Source organism: Myotis daubentonii, chromosome 2, assembly GCF_963259705.1.
Source record: "Myotis daubentonii chromosome 2, mMyoDau2.1, whole genome shotgun sequence".
NCBI lineage: Eukaryota > Metazoa > Chordata > Mammalia > Chiroptera > Vespertilionidae > Myotis > Myotis daubentonii.
Window position 1 is genome coordinate 127,816,457 of NC_081841.1, and position 15,366 is coordinate 127,831,822.

At 39.3% G+C, this 15,366-nt stretch overlaps 1 non-coding gene and 1 pseudogene across 1 annotated transcript; both read right to left on the reverse strand.

Moving 5' to 3' along the window:
• LOC132226678 (ER lumen protein-retaining receptor 2-like) overlaps nt 1-8,187 on the reverse strand; it is a 61,717-nt pseudogene extending 53,530 nt beyond the window's left edge.
• A 5,152-nt stretch (nt 8,188-13,339) lies between these two features.
• LOC132229009 (small nucleolar RNA SNORA2/SNORA34 family) lies at nt 13,340-13,476 on the reverse strand. The gene has a single exon (XR_009451588.1). It is a non-coding gene; the product is annotated as a small nucleolar RNA SNORA2/SNORA34 family (small nucleolar RNA).
• Between the last annotated feature and the right edge of the window lie 1,890 nt (nt 13,477-15,366).

The following is a 15,366-nucleotide window of genomic DNA, read 5'->3' on the forward strand; positions in this document are numbered from 1 at the left end:
ACTGGAACTTTTAGTTTCTAGCAACTGGGAACCTAGAGACTTCTAGTTTCTAAGATGGAGTTGCTTGTGCCATGGCTCCCGACATTTCCTCCCTTTTTCTTTAATTAGGGGTGGGCTTTAACCGACTGGGGGAGTAGGGACCTGGTTCCTCCCGTGGGATTGTGGGATCCCACCGCCAATGGCTCTTGGTATCTTTTGGGGAGGAGAGGCAGAGCCAATAGTTATGTATGGATACCAACCTCTATGCAAACCAGGTGTGCTCACAGGGAAATCCAGAGGAGGTAGAAGAAAAATTTTGTGACCTTCCCTTGCAGTGCTTTGCCATGCACCCAGGTCGGTGCCCATGCCTTTCTCCTACTATGGGGAGTAGGCAAGCATCCCTCTGGCTTTATGCTGTCCCCGCAGGGAGAGAGTTTTGGCAGTCATTATAATCACGTTCACGGTCTAACATAGCTAGACGGTGGTAGTGTACCTGAATAGGTTTGGCCAGAATGCTATCAACTTGTTGTTTTATAAAGTTTGTTAATTTTCTAAAGGCCCAGGGGCCAAAGGTTAGGAATAGGAAAAAGCTGACAAGGGGGAAATCTCTTAGGCCTGTCTAAAAGTCCATGCAACTGCTTCAGAACTTCCAACCCTGTATGCTGATACCACTTCCCAGTCACATTCACAGGTATTATTACAAAGGCAGGTTGGTGCAAGAGCATAACATCAAATGGTCCCACCTCAGTGGAGATACAGTTAGTAAGGTTACAACCTGAACAGGTGATCTTAAACCCTTGATTCCCATGCACAATAGATCCCAATGGGTTAATATGAATAATATCAATAAGCAAAAGGTAAGGAGGAGGAACAGGATTAGTCCAAGTCTGCAGAGTGAAGGTTGGTGGATTAATTATATGAGTCCACTGAACCTCAGCCAAAGTTACTGGCAAGAGTTCCGAGTGAATGCTTTGAGCTTCCGCATCCAGCCTCTTCAAAGAGCCCCAGGTGAGGAGGGGCCATCTCCGTCTGAAGGGTCTGCCAAGGACGCCTCCACTGGAGCGTGTTCTGCCTCTTCTTTAGAGATCCGATTGCAAACTCGGTCACTGGGGTCTGCATCTGGAACTTAAGCACAAGTATACCCTCTTCCCCAAGTTAGCAACTCCATACTGTTAGGATCTTCCTATTTTACTAAGGCAGCCCGATGGGCTCCCATGGTCCATTGTCGATCTGCAGCAGACAAACCAGGGGATTCTAGTAATATGAGTGAAGAATTTATTTTACTAGGATTTAATTGCTTATAAAGATACTGGCTTTTTATGGTAGGTATCTTTATTAATAAAGTTAGTAAATTTAGTAAAGTTTTATGTCTGATTTACGAGGTGTAAATACTGTTTATCTTTAGCCTAATTTAAAATGTAGTAGTAAAGAGCTTTTGTTATTTTAAATTATATCCTAAAATTTATTGCTATATTTTAAGAAATTTTAAATAAAATAACTTGTTTTGCCCTTTCTTAGAGGCAAAAACTTAAAATATATATTTATTAATTTTTTATTTAATAAAGCTTTTTATGTGATTTTAAGTATATTAAATTGGCTTTATTAAAAAATTCTTTAAGAGAATAGACTTTAGAAAACATTTCAGGGCCCATGAAATGTCCCAAAGTCATTTCTTGGTTATAGTTTTGAAATCTAACTTGAGAGACCATCAAATATATATATAGTTTAAAAATTATATACTTCTTATAATTATTAAGAGATATCAATTAAATTTAAACTGGTTTTTGCATTGAAAATTTCAGTTGAGATCACAAAATTAGTCCTCTTTTTATCAGAGCAATAAGCAACATATTTTGAATTATAATTATTTCAGAGGAAACCTCAATCAGTAACATTAAGACTAAACTTTAAAAATGCAAGACATAATCAACCAACAGATTTAATACTGTCCTCTAGATTTTGTATGAGGCATACTTAGATTTTATTTAATTCAGTATTATGTCATTTCAAGATATCTAGGTATAAACTCCAAGTTCTTAAATTTTACAACAGCTTTGGAAAGTCACACTTGAGCCTGGCGAGGCAGGCCTGGCCTTTGATTTTAAAACGACCATAATTTTTTCCTTTGGAGAAGGTCCAGAAACAAGCTTGTAGCTATTGTTTTCTGCCCCTTGCTTGCCTGTGGGAAGTTTCAAAATTGGCCTGGGGGAGGAAGGTGGGGACTGTTTTCCCTGGAAGAACAGGTTTAGCCTACCCTGGACCAATCAGATGTAAATTGACCACAATCTTTAAGAATTTGCTACAGGAGGGAAGCAGCCCCTTTCTCCATCAGAAAGGCTTGGCTAGCCTTTTTAATTAATAAAGGGCTGGTTTTTTACCGGGCCAGGTTTTCTCTTTACACGTGAACAGAAATCCCAGCCCCTTTTTTTTAAATTTTGTAAAACTTTTCAATTACAAGAAGGAGACTTTAAATTAGAATACTGGGGAGGGGGCATCCATATTAGATGGCCCTGTGCTCCCTTTTTCTTTCCACCACATCCTGCTTTAGGGGAAGTTTCAGCAAGTGTGGGTTTCTCAGGGATATCAACAGATATTGACGGGCAGGCAGAGGGTGGCCGGGAACTATCTCTAAGGGCTGTTTCCGCTGTTTTTATAACATCTTGGATGTCAGGGTCTTTAGGGTGGAACTTAAGGATATCTTGAATAAGATTCCAATATGAGAAGGTGGAGACAGGGATTTTTTCAGGGCCAAAGGTTTGATAAAAATCTTGAAGAGCATCGTCTACTCTTTTCCATCGTTTATGATCAATAGTACCCTCTAGGGGAAACCATGGACAAGTTTCATGAATAAAGGAGAAGAATCGTCTAAGATCTTTTTTTCTTAACCCTTACTCCCTGTGTCCTGAGGGACTCCCTGAGCCCACCTAGAAATACCTCATGAGAGTTCAATGAGTTGCCCATTATTTTTGGCTGGGTAGTTCTCAAGATCTCCTCCTCCGCGTAAGCCTCTGGGATGTATAAACCCCGTGCCACGTCAGCTCGGAATTTTATAAATCTCTGGTGATCCTTATGTAACCGCTCTCCTTTTACCTTACGGCCTCTGCTCGGATGTCATAGGTCGGGATGTATAACCCCCATACCAGGATATCGACCACTAAGACATAGCGAGCTCAGAGTTTGCCAGAGAGGGAGACACAGGTCGGGCCAGAGAAAAATTACTTTTCCGAGTGATTCAGAGGTTTCACTGCCGGCTTCGGGTACCTTTCATTCTTCCCCGAACGGCGAGGTGAAGCGCTTATTAGTGGACTGGAGGGAGATCAAAGAAAACTAAAAAGGCCAGTCAAAGAGGGTGCCAAAAAGGGTGAAAGCTCTCAAGAGGTATTTTGAAAATCTTGTTTGACAAGGTTCCGCTGCCTACCTCTCCAACGATCCGTCTCACGGTCGGGTGAAACCGCGGCGATCTGAATGCTGAGTCTTCACTCGCGAGTCAATACTGCGCGGTGACTCAAAGGGGTGCCTGGCCAGGCGCTTTCAAGCAGACGCTCTTGCAGGGGGTCCCCAAGCCGCACGTTGGGCACCAGAGTGTCCCGACCCGCGGGACAACAACGGGGGAACGAAGAGACACCCTAGGAGAATGAGACAAACAAGGGACACGAGAGAATGGAGGCAAGACAAGATTCTGATCAAGCCTCAAAATTTTTATTTTACAGCGGCAGAATATATATTGTTCCAGGGACGACGGTGGGTAGCAGGGGTGGGTAGCGATTAGCCTATCAGCAAGTGGCAGCTATTTGCTTGTGATGTGACAAATGGTGTGTGACAGTTATTCTTTATTGTTAGCAACAGGACATGCGTGGCTTCCAGCAACTGGGAACTGGAACTTTTAGTTTCTAGCAACTGGGAACCTAGAGACTTCTAGTTTCTAAGATGGAGTTGCTTGTGCCATGGCTCCCGACAGTCTACTAGTTTTTTGATGGAGTCTTTAGGGTTTTCTATGTACCATAGCATGTCACCTGCAAATAATTACAGTTTTACTTTTTCTTTTCCAATTTGGATGCCTTTTATTTCTTCTTCTTGTCTCATCGCCATAGCTAGTACTTCCAGTACTATGTTGAACAGGAGTGGTGTAAGTGGTCATCCCTGTCTTGTTCCTGTTCTTAGGGGAAATAGTTTTAGTTTTTGCCCATTGAGTATGATGTTGGCTGTAGGTTTGTCATATATGGCTTTTATTATGCTGAGGATTGATCCCTCTATTCCCACCTTGCTGAGAGTTTTTATCAAGAAAGGGTGTTGGATTTTGTCAAATGCCTTTTCTGCATCAATTGATATGACTATGTGATTTTTATCTTTCAATTTGTTTATCTGATGCATCACATTTATTGATTTGTGGATATTGTACCAGCCTTGCATCCCAGGAATAAATCCCACTTGGTCATGGTGTATGATCTTTTTAATGTAATTCTGGATGTGATTTGCTAGAATTTTGTTGAGGATTTTAGCATCTAGATTTATCAGGGATATTGACCTGTAATTTTCTTTCTTTGCAGTGCCTTAATCTGGGTTTGTGATTAGGGTGATGCTGGCTTGATAGAAAGAGGTTGGAAGTGTGCCTTCCTTTTTAATTTTTTTTGGAATAGTCTGAGAAGGAGAGGTTTTAGTTTTTCTTTGAATGTCTGGTAAAACTTCCCTGTGAAACCATCTGGCCCGGGCTTTTTTTTTTCTGGAAGTTTTTTGATCACTGCTTCAATTTCCTCCATAGTTATCAGCCCATTCAGATATTTTTTTTTTAAATTAAATCTTTATTGTTCAGATTATTACATTTGTTCCCTTTTTTCCCCCCCCCATAACTCCCCTCCTCCCAGTTCCCGCCCCACCCTCCACCCTCACTCCCCACCCACTGTCCTCATCCATAGGTGCACGATTTTTGTCCAGTCTCTTCCCACATCTCCCACACCCCTTTCCCCCCCAAGAATAGTCAGTCCATTCCCTTTCTATGTCCCTGATTCTATTATAATCAACAGTTCATTCTTTTCATCAGATTATTTATTCACTTGATTCTTAGATTCACTTGTTGATAGATGCATATTTGTTGCTCATAATTTGTATCTTTACCTTTTTCTTCCTCTTCCTCTTCTTAAAGGATACCTTTCAGCATTTCATATAATCCTGGTTTGGTGGTGATGAACTCCTTTAGCTTTTCCTTATCTGTGAAGCTCTTTATGTGACCTTCAATTCTGAATGATAGCTTTGCTGGATAAAGTAATCTTGGTTGTAGGTTCTTGGTATTCATCACTTTGAATATTTCTTGCCACTCCCTTCTGGCCTGCAAAGTTTCTGTTGAGAAATCAGCTGACAGTCGTATGGGTATTCCCTTGTAGGTAACTGAGTTTCTTTCTCTTGCTGTTTTTAAGATTCTCTCTTTATCTTTTGCTCTTGGCATTTTAATTATGATGTGTCTTGGTGTGGTCCTCTTTGGATTCCTTTTGTTTGGGGTTCTCCGCGCTTCTTGGACCTGTAAGTCCATTTCTTTCACCAGGTGGGGGAAGTTTTCTGTCATTATTTCTTCAAATAGGTTTTCAATATCTTGGTCTCTCTCATCTTCTGGCACCCCTATAATTCTGATGTTGGTACGCTTGAAGCTGTCCCAGAGGCTCCTTACACTATCCTCGCATTTTTGGATTCTTTTTTCATTTTGCTTTTCCGGTTGGATGTTTTTTGCTTCCTCGCATTTCAAATCATTGACTTGATTCTTGCAATCCTCTGGTCTGCTGTTGGGCGTCTGTGTAATATTCGTTATTTCAGTTCGTGTGTGCTTAATTTCTAGTTGGTTCCCCAATATAAGATCGAGGGTCTTATTAGTTTTCGTGTAGATCTCATTAAGTTTATCGGCAGCTTCTAAACAGTTCTTGAGAGACCTTAAAAGTGTGGTTCTGAACTCTATTTCTTCCTTTGACAATTTTGTCCTGTTTCTTTGTCTCCACATTTTGTTATGCTTCCTTGGTGCACCCCCTAGTGGTCTTTGTTCGCAGTCTTATAGATAAATCTTGATTGTTGTAGCTAATTCCAGGGAGGGTTTGACCTCCAGGCCAAGTGGCTATATCCATTCAGATATTTTTGATTCTTCCTGGTCGAGATTTGGAAGGTCATATTTTTCTAGGAATATGTCCATTTCTTCTAAGTTTACTAGTTTTTTGGAATAGAGTTGCTCATAGTATTTTTTAACAATTCTTAATATTTCTGTGGGTTCTGTTATTATTTCACCTCTTTCATTTCTGATTTTGTTTATATGGGTCCTCTCACTCTTTGCTTCTTGGTGAGTCCGGCTTGTTTCATCAATCTTGTTTATCCTTTCAAAGAACCAGGTCTTAGTTTCATTGATCTTTTGTATTTTGGGGGGGTCTTTATGTCATTTTTTTCTGCTCTGATGTTTATTATTTCCTTCCTTCTGCTCACTCTGGGCTTTTCTTGTTGCTCTCTTTCTAATTCTTCAAGTTGCAGAGTCAGATGGATTATTACCAGTTTTTCTTGTTTTTTAAGGTAGGTCCGTATTGCTATGAACTTCCCTCTCAAGACTGCTTTCACTGTGTCTCATAGATTTTGGATTGCTGTGTTTTCATTGTCATTTGTTTCAAGGATGTTTTTATTTCTTCTTTGATCTCTTTGGTAACCCAATCATTATTTAATAGCATGCTCTTCAGCCTCCAAATGTTGGAATTTTTGTGATTATTCCTATTGTAGTTGATTTCTAATATTATGTCATTGTGATCTGAGAAGATGCTTGATATGATTTCAATCTTCTTGAATTTGAAGAGACTTTGCCTGTGTCCCAATATGTGATCTATCTTTGAAAATGTCCCATGTGTGCTTGAGAAGAATGTATATCCTGTAGCTTTGGTGTGGAATGTTCTGAAGATGATGATTAAGTCTATCTGATCTAGTGGGTTGTTTAGGATTGCTCTTTCTTTTCTGATTTTTTGTCTAGAGGATTTACCCAGTGATGTTAATAGGATATTAAAGTCTCCTACTATGATTGTATTGCTGTCAATCTCTCCCGTGATATCTTCCAGTATTTTTTTTAAATGTATTTGGGTGCTCCTGTATTGGGTGCATATATGTTTACCAGAGTTATATCTCTTGTTGTATTGATCCCTTTAGAATTATGAAGTGGCCTTCCTTGTCTCTTGTTATGGTCTTTCCTTTGAGGTCTATTTATTCAGATATGAGTATTGCTACCACAGCTTCTTTTTCATTTACATTTGCCTGAAAGATGTTTTTCCATCCTTTCACTTTCAGCTTGTGTGAGTCCCTTTTCCTGAGGTCACTCTGTCCCTTGTAGACAGCATATACATGGGTCATGTTTTCTTATACATTCAGTCACTCGATTTCTTTTGATTGGAGCATTTAATCAATTTATGTTTAAAGTTATTATTGATAGGTACTTGTTTGTAGCCATTTCTATTCTTTATACCTGTGTTCCTTCCTCCTTTCTATTTCTTCTTTTTATAGCATTTCCTTTAGATTTCTTGCATTGCTGGCTTGGTAGTGATAAACTCCCTTAGCCTTTTTTTATCTGCAAAGCTCCTGATTTCCCCTTCAATTTTGATTGACAGCCTTGTTGGATAGAGAATTATTGGATTCAATCCTTTGCTTTGCATCACTTTTTATACTTCATTCCATTCCCTTCTGGCCTGATGTGTTTTTGTTGATAAATCATTTGATAATCTGATGTAGGATCCTTTGTAGGTAACTCTCTCTCTTTCTCTTTCAGTCTTTTATGATTCTCTCTTTGTCATTAATGTTTGTCATTGTAATTACAATATGTCTTGGTGTGGGTCTTTTGGGGTTCATCTTCCTTGGGACTCTGTACTTGTGTGATTTTTTTCTTCCCCACATCAGAAAAGTTTTCTGTCATTATTTCTTCAAATATATTCTCTAATTCTTGCTGCTCTTCTTCTCCTTCTGGCACCCTTATTATACATATGTTACTTTGTGTCCTGTTGTTCCAAAGCTCCCTTTGGCTCTCCTCCTGCTTTTTAATTTTTTTCTCCGGTTGGTGTTCAGATCTACCTTATCTTCTAACTCACTAATTCGGTCTTCCACTTTTCCTATTCTACTGTTTAAACCCGCCATCGCATTTTTTTTTGTAGCTATATCACTTTTGTTTCGTTTCTGATTTTTGCATAGCTTGTTGATTTTCTCGTCGTCCATCGGTTTATGAATTATATGACTAGTTCACTGAATTCTTTTCCTGACATATTACATGTCTCTGTTTCATTTAGTTCCTTTCTTGGTGATTCTCTGTTCTTTGGGGATTGTTTCGTTGTGATCTCAGACACAGAGATGTGTGGCTGCCATGGGTCGGTGGGAGCTGCCTGTGCCAAGAATCAGAGTCCCTGTGTGACTGCACTGAGAATCAGAGTCACAGGAGTTCAGTGCAGCCTCATGTGTGCACCGAGAATCAGGGTCCCCATATGCATGCGCTGAGAATCAGAGTCACTGGTGCTTGGTGTGGCTTTTGTCACGCACCTAGAATCAGGGTCCCTTCACGTGTGCACTGAGAAACAGAGTCGCTGAAATCAGAGTTCCCAAGTGTGCGCTGGGAATCAGAGTTCCCGTGTGTGTGCGCTGATACTCAAGATTCAGAGTCTTTGGCACTTGTTGTGGCCTCACGCACGTGCTGAGAATTAGGGTCCCTGTGCCTGCATGATGAGAAACAGAGTCCCCGCATGCACGCATTGAGGATGAAAGTTACTGGAGCTCAATGTGGCCTTGCATGTGCACCAAGAATCAGTCTGCATGTGCACACCAATAATCAGGATCCCCTTGCACATGTACAAAGAGAAACAGTCCCTGTGTGTGTGCACTGAGCATCAAAGTCATTGGCGCTCAACAGGGCCTCGCACGTGCATGTGCCAATAATCAGAGTCCCTGACTTGCTAGGGGGGTCAGGTTACACAGCTGCCCTGTGTTGGCAGGAGGCCTGCTTGCATGCCACCGGTTCTGCAGGCCCTAGGCTGCTGCGACGGGTTGACGGGGAAAGGGATGTGCACTGTGACTCACAGAAATTTGGCTAGGATATCAGGAGTCTCGGTTTCCCTGGGTCTGCAGCTGTAGTAGCAGGTCTTTGTCCAGAGTGGCTGGAGGGTCCAGGTTTGTGTCTGAGGCCAGTCTGGGTGGTGGTGAGGCTAGAATCCTAGTTACAAGCAGTTCTGTCCTTCAAGATGGCATAGTTTCTGTGCCAGCACTTTCTGCTCAGAAGTGTTTGCAGCAGCAGCAGGGTCTTGCAGTATAAGACCTCCTGGTCCAACAGTCCCCGAAAGTCCTGCAGGATCTAATTCTCCCTAGCTCACACACATACTCACCACACATGTCCACACACTCCCCTTCTTCTCTCTCTCTCTCTCTCTCTCTCTCTCTCTCTCTTGCTGTAGTCTTGCCAGTCACCATCTTCCTTCCCCAGTCTATATTTATCTTTAAGTTGGATTTCTATATATAGCAACATCCAAGTAAAATAGTTTACCATCCTGTATTTCCTTAGTCCATTTTATCGTTCACATTCCTTGACAATTATTCATATTTTGTAACTTTCCTCACACTTCTCATTACTTTACTCCATCCATACTCTCAGTTAATGACTTGCTTACTATTTAACTGAGAAAATCAGAGTAATCAAAAAAGAAGTTCCACAAGTGTCCACAGCATATCCAACTGACTCTGCATCTGAAACCTTACAGTCTACCTTTCTTTTGTTATTATAAACGGACTATCCTGACTCCTTGCCAAGAGTAACCCTTGTACTCATACATAAAATTGAAATTCCAGTCCCTGTGCTCTACTCAAGTATATTACTTTGCAATTTTCTTCTCTCTTTCTTGTATAGTCATTTTCCCACCCTCACCTACTGAATAATTTTTATCAGCTATTATTTGTCCTATCTTCTGTGCTATTTTTCTGTTATTCTTTACAGCAAAAATCCTTAATAGAGTTGACTCTACTTGATGTTTCCTAATTGTCTGCTCTCATTCTTTCTCAAGTCTACCCCAGTTATGCTTTTGTTTACCTCTCCACCTAAACTGTTTTTGTCCAGGTCAACATGACCTCCATATTGCTAAATCTAATAATCAAAACATAGTCATATTATTTAAACTGTAAATGACATTGTTGACCACCCTTTCATCCTTGAAATGATTTCTGCATTTGACTTCCAAGATATTGAATTCCTATTTTTCTGATTATATCTCTGGTTACTCCTTATCAATTCCCTTTGCTATTTCACTGTATATGTCTGACCTCTAAAAACTGAAGTGTACCAAGGTTCAATCCTGGGAACTCTTCCCCCCACACACTTATAGGTCATCTCATTCAATTTTATTATGATCACTGTGATTTTTATGCAGATGCCTCCCAGATTTATATCTTCGACTCCTAGTGCTTTCAAGAGTTAGATTCATTTATCAAACACTATTCAAGCAATGGAAATCTCAACTATAGCATTTGTTAGATAAAAATTAAGAAAGGTAAGAATAAAAAAAATAATAGGAAGAATCTGTGGCAGACTATTAGTTGTCCACTCAAAATCCATTCCCTTATTTACTCCTTGCTAACAATATTCTGAACTTGTTCAGACGTCCATATTTCAGGAGAAGAATCATTTCCATACCTAGCTCAAGGGTAAGTCCTGCATAATCCTAAACAATGAAGCTATATTTTTGTAAATCATTTGTTTAGGCAAAGTCACTTCTGGCCAATAAGGTGTGAGGAGAATTCTGCTGAAGGAATTCCAAAAAAGGTTTCCTCAATGACAAAAAGAGAGGCTAAAAAGGGATGGCTACTCTTCTTCCAATGGACTTTGGTGGGGTGGGGAAGCTGGATGGGATGCCTGGAATTGCTATAGCCTGGAGCTATACTCCCCGGAGCTAGGGTTTGTCTGAACAAAAACTCCACATTGAAGGTGGTCAAGTGGAATGATAGGAAGAGGATGAGTCCCTGACAATATCAGCCTTTGGAAAAACTAACCCAGGAGCTGCTCTACAATGAAACTTCCTGTTTTGAGGATACAAATTGGCCTCATTGTTTAATCCAAATGATTAGGATTTTTTGTTACTTATAGCTTAAAAATTAAAGCTGACATAGTATGGGATTTTTTGAGGTGGAGAATGGGTACTTAAACGTCCAACTGTAGAAAATTGTTACAAGAGTTTATTTGAGCCAAAATTGACAACAGACACCAGGAAGCAAGATCTCAAATGCTCCAGAGAATAACAGATTTTTTTTTAATGTATTCAAAATTAAGAGGACATTTAAGGAAGATTATGTGAAGGTGGAAGAAAGCAAGACAAAGATTGAATTACAGGTTAGTTAACAAGATCCTGTGCTCTCTTGAGGGTGGTTAGGGCTTATTTCGAAGGTGTGTTAACGTAGATGCACAGAAACAAGGATAGGACTGTCTTAAGGCAAAGATAAACTTTTTACTAAAGTTAAATTCCATGAGTAGTCCAGTTAGAACTTATGATCAGATTACTCTATAAGATTACTTTCTATAGAATCCCTTTTTCATCCACATTCTTAAGTAAAAGACATACTGATACAGAAGAGTTATAAAATTCTCACTTAAAAAAACAAATCCTGACCCTGGCCAGTGTGGCTCAGTTGGTTGGGCTTCGTCCCTTGCACCAAAAGGGCTTGATCCCCAATAGGGGGTGTGCAGAGGCAACTGATCAATGTTTTGCTCTCACATCAATGTTTCTCCCTCTCCCTCTCTCTCTAAAAATCAATAAACTATTAAAACAAACAAGAAAACAAATCCTGGATGGGAATTTCTGGACTATCTTCTCAATTTCTATTAATCTAAAACACTTCTAAAAAATAAAGTGAACTTAAAAAAAAGGTCCATGCATGTTGGAGGTGATTGAAATTTGGTGGAGGTAACTGGTAAATATTACAGAAGTGCATGAAGAATGACGAGAAGGCAGGAAAGTGATTGAATTCTCATCTAAGCAATCTGTTAAAGCCTTCTGGAGAAAAATAAGACTTTCACAGTAGTTTGAAGGATGAAACTGAAATGGTGATGAGGGATGAAGTTGTTGTAACCACATGGTTCACTTTGAAAGAAGGTTCACAGGCATTGTAGTGTTACTGCTTCTGGAGGGCTTAGGAAGAAATGATGTAAAAATCAGAGAAGAAAGCCTTAGTTAAAGGAACCCTGCTTCTTAATAACCAACAGTGACATTTTGGACTTAGTTCATCATAATTTAGTTTAGGCACTGTACACTATTGTTGCAATTGGTAAAATAATACAATTTTATTTACTTTTTAATTACAAGATTATAAGGGGACTTAACATTTTTAATTACTCTGAGCTTCTCAGTCATTTGACTAGTTTAATATCCAGCCTTATTTTGAAGAGCAGACCAATTAAAGTTGCCAGTTTATGCAGAAGAGCTAGATATAACAAGGCTGTGAAAGGAGAACTGAAAATATTTGTCAGTAGAGTGAATGTTTGGTTTAGAGGACAGAAGTCTATCTGATATCTCATTTTAATACTAGAGGCCCAGTGCACTAAATTTGTGCACTTATGGGGGAGTTCCGTAGCCTGGCCTGTGCGTTCTCACAGTGCAGGAGCCCCACGATCTATCTCCCCAAAGAGGTAGGCCCGCCCACCCATCCAGGGCTCCTCATGGATTGCCCCAAAGAGGTAGGCTGGAACCCGGGGCCCCACCTCCACACTGCATGGACCCGCCAGGACACCCAGCATCGCCACGTGGAGCCGCCAGGACCTGCCTCCACGCTGAGCACGCAGCGTCAAGTCCCGTCCACCTGCACCCGCCTCGCTGTGCACGCAGTGTTCTGGTGATAGATTGTTACAACATGAGGGCATCACAGCATGAGGGTGTGGTGACCACATAGACTTTTTTTTTTGCATCAAAGGAGTGGATGAAAAATTTTATTTAAAAAAGAGCATGCAGGATCTTTAGTGATAGTGGTGCTTACAAACTATAGATGTCACAAAGCTGCACACTAAAGATCAGAAATTTCACCAAGTGTCAATATGTATCAAGAAAATTAACCTTAAAACCAAAACCCATCAGAGCCATTTTTTACTTCTCTATTGCCAAATACCCATCTGATGACCCATTTTTCAACAGGCATTCCTGCCCAGGAATATAAACTGGTACAGCCTTGGCATTTTGATAGAAATTCAAATGCATAAAGACTTCAACTTAGCAAAAAAAAAAAAAAAAAAAAATCACTACCTACTTGGCTCTCTATATGCATACTTAATGCCATTTACTACATTGTTTATAATTGCAAATGGAAACCCAAATATCCATAGAATAGTGCTAGTCAGTTTTTTTTTTCCAGATGTTTCTTTCTAATGAATTGACCATTACATTGCCTAAGTTCTGAAATGGCCAACAGACCATAGGAAGACATTTCTTTAGGCTCCTGCTTGAAACCAGCATCTTCAGCAAACTGCTGGCCTTGATTCAGGGCCAAACCACATAGACTTTTATTAGTATAAATTCCTGATTAAATGAAAACAATACCAATATTTGAAGAAAAAAAGCAATATTTATATAATCTTGGGGTGAGGAAGTACTTTCTAAGAATAATACCAAAATCAGATACAATTTTTTAAAAGGTCAGTAGTTTTTATCATTTTTAGCATAAATGTCCTAAATAACCTTTTAAAGTTTAGAGCACTGGAAAAAAATATATGTTGCATCATATTAAATTAAAAGTCAAGGTCCTTAATATATAATGAGCTCTTAGAAATCAATAAATAGATGAATACAACAAAAAGAAAATGGCAAAAGACATTAGTGGGGACTGCCAAGAGAAGAAATACAGATGATTAATGCATTTTCGACACAATGTTCACTCTTACTACAATTGCAAGTGTCAAATAAAAGCAAGAATAAGATACTATCCCTCCTCTATCAATTGATAATGATTATTTTTAAAATCCTCACCTGAGGACATATTTATTTATTTTAGAGAGATGAATGGAGAGAGAGAGAGAAAGAGAGAGAGGAGAGAGTGAGAAACATCCATGTGAGAGAGGAACATCAATCAGCTGCCTCCTGTATGTGTCCTGACTGGGGATCAAACCCCCAACCTAGGTAGGTGTACTGCCTGGGAATCAAACCTGCAATTTTCTGGTGTATGGAACAATGCTCTAACCAACTGAATCACCCAGTCAGGGCAGTTGATGAAGATTAAAAATAATAATATTCATTGTTGGCTAGGGTTCAGGAAAACAAGCAAATAACAGTGGTGTAAATATAGGTTCATCTTTACAGAGGAAAAATTGGCAATATTTATTTAACATCTTTAACATTTATTAAAAATATTCCCTTTGTTGCTGTAATTCCTACTGTAAGAATGAGGATAAAGGCATAAAAATAATTTATATCAGGATTTTTAATATTAATAAAATGGGAACACCTGAGCTTCTGAACAGGTTTTTCAACAGAATTAAGACCTGAGTTGAATAAAGTGTACACCTTATATGTCATTAAAATTACATTACAAAAGAATATCAATTAACATAGGAAAATATTCAGGCTATGTTGTTTAAAGTCAAAACAGCAGATTTCAGAACTGCATTTATTATGTGATCTTATTGATGTAAAAAATGTTATGTAGACATAGAGAAGATATGGAAGAAGAAACAATAAAATATTGAAAACTATCTTTTTATGTTAGGATTATAAGCAGCTGGATTGTAAAGTTCCTCATGTGTTACCCAACAAAACCTGTTTTTGTTATACTTAGTTTGAATTGGTAATAGAATTTTGAGTCAGTGTTGTCACGTTGACAGAAATTGAATCAAGGACAAAACTTAGGCTGGACTTCTAGCATGATAGATGGCTAATAAGTGGCAAAATGATTTATTGATGGGATGGTTTTAAATATTCTGTGTGATTTAAAGTGAGGATTTTGGAACAACTGGAATTTGGATGATCTTATTTGGTAGACTTCTTAGGACTCTGTTTTTATAAAGTCCTGTGCAGCCATCTGGGAAAGATCATCTCAGGATAAGCTTGGCCTCAGAGCAAAGCCTCACAACAAGAGGCTAACTGGTTCTGTTATCATAGTGCCTTCACTCACATGTGTCTCAGTGCAATTCTCTTAGATTTCCTGAATCATGGAAAGGGACCTGGTTGAGTTAAACCAGGGGTAGGGAACCTTTTTTCTGCCAAGGACCATTTGGATATTTATAACATCCTTCACTTAATATAAATTTATGTTGCTATGAAAAAGCTCCTAGATTTATTGAATTTTGAGTCCTGTCTGTGGTTGCCTTGACAGGGTCAGACCCAATGATTTCAAGGGACTTATAGGGCCTGTACGCCCGGACATGAGAGAGAAACATCAACCAGC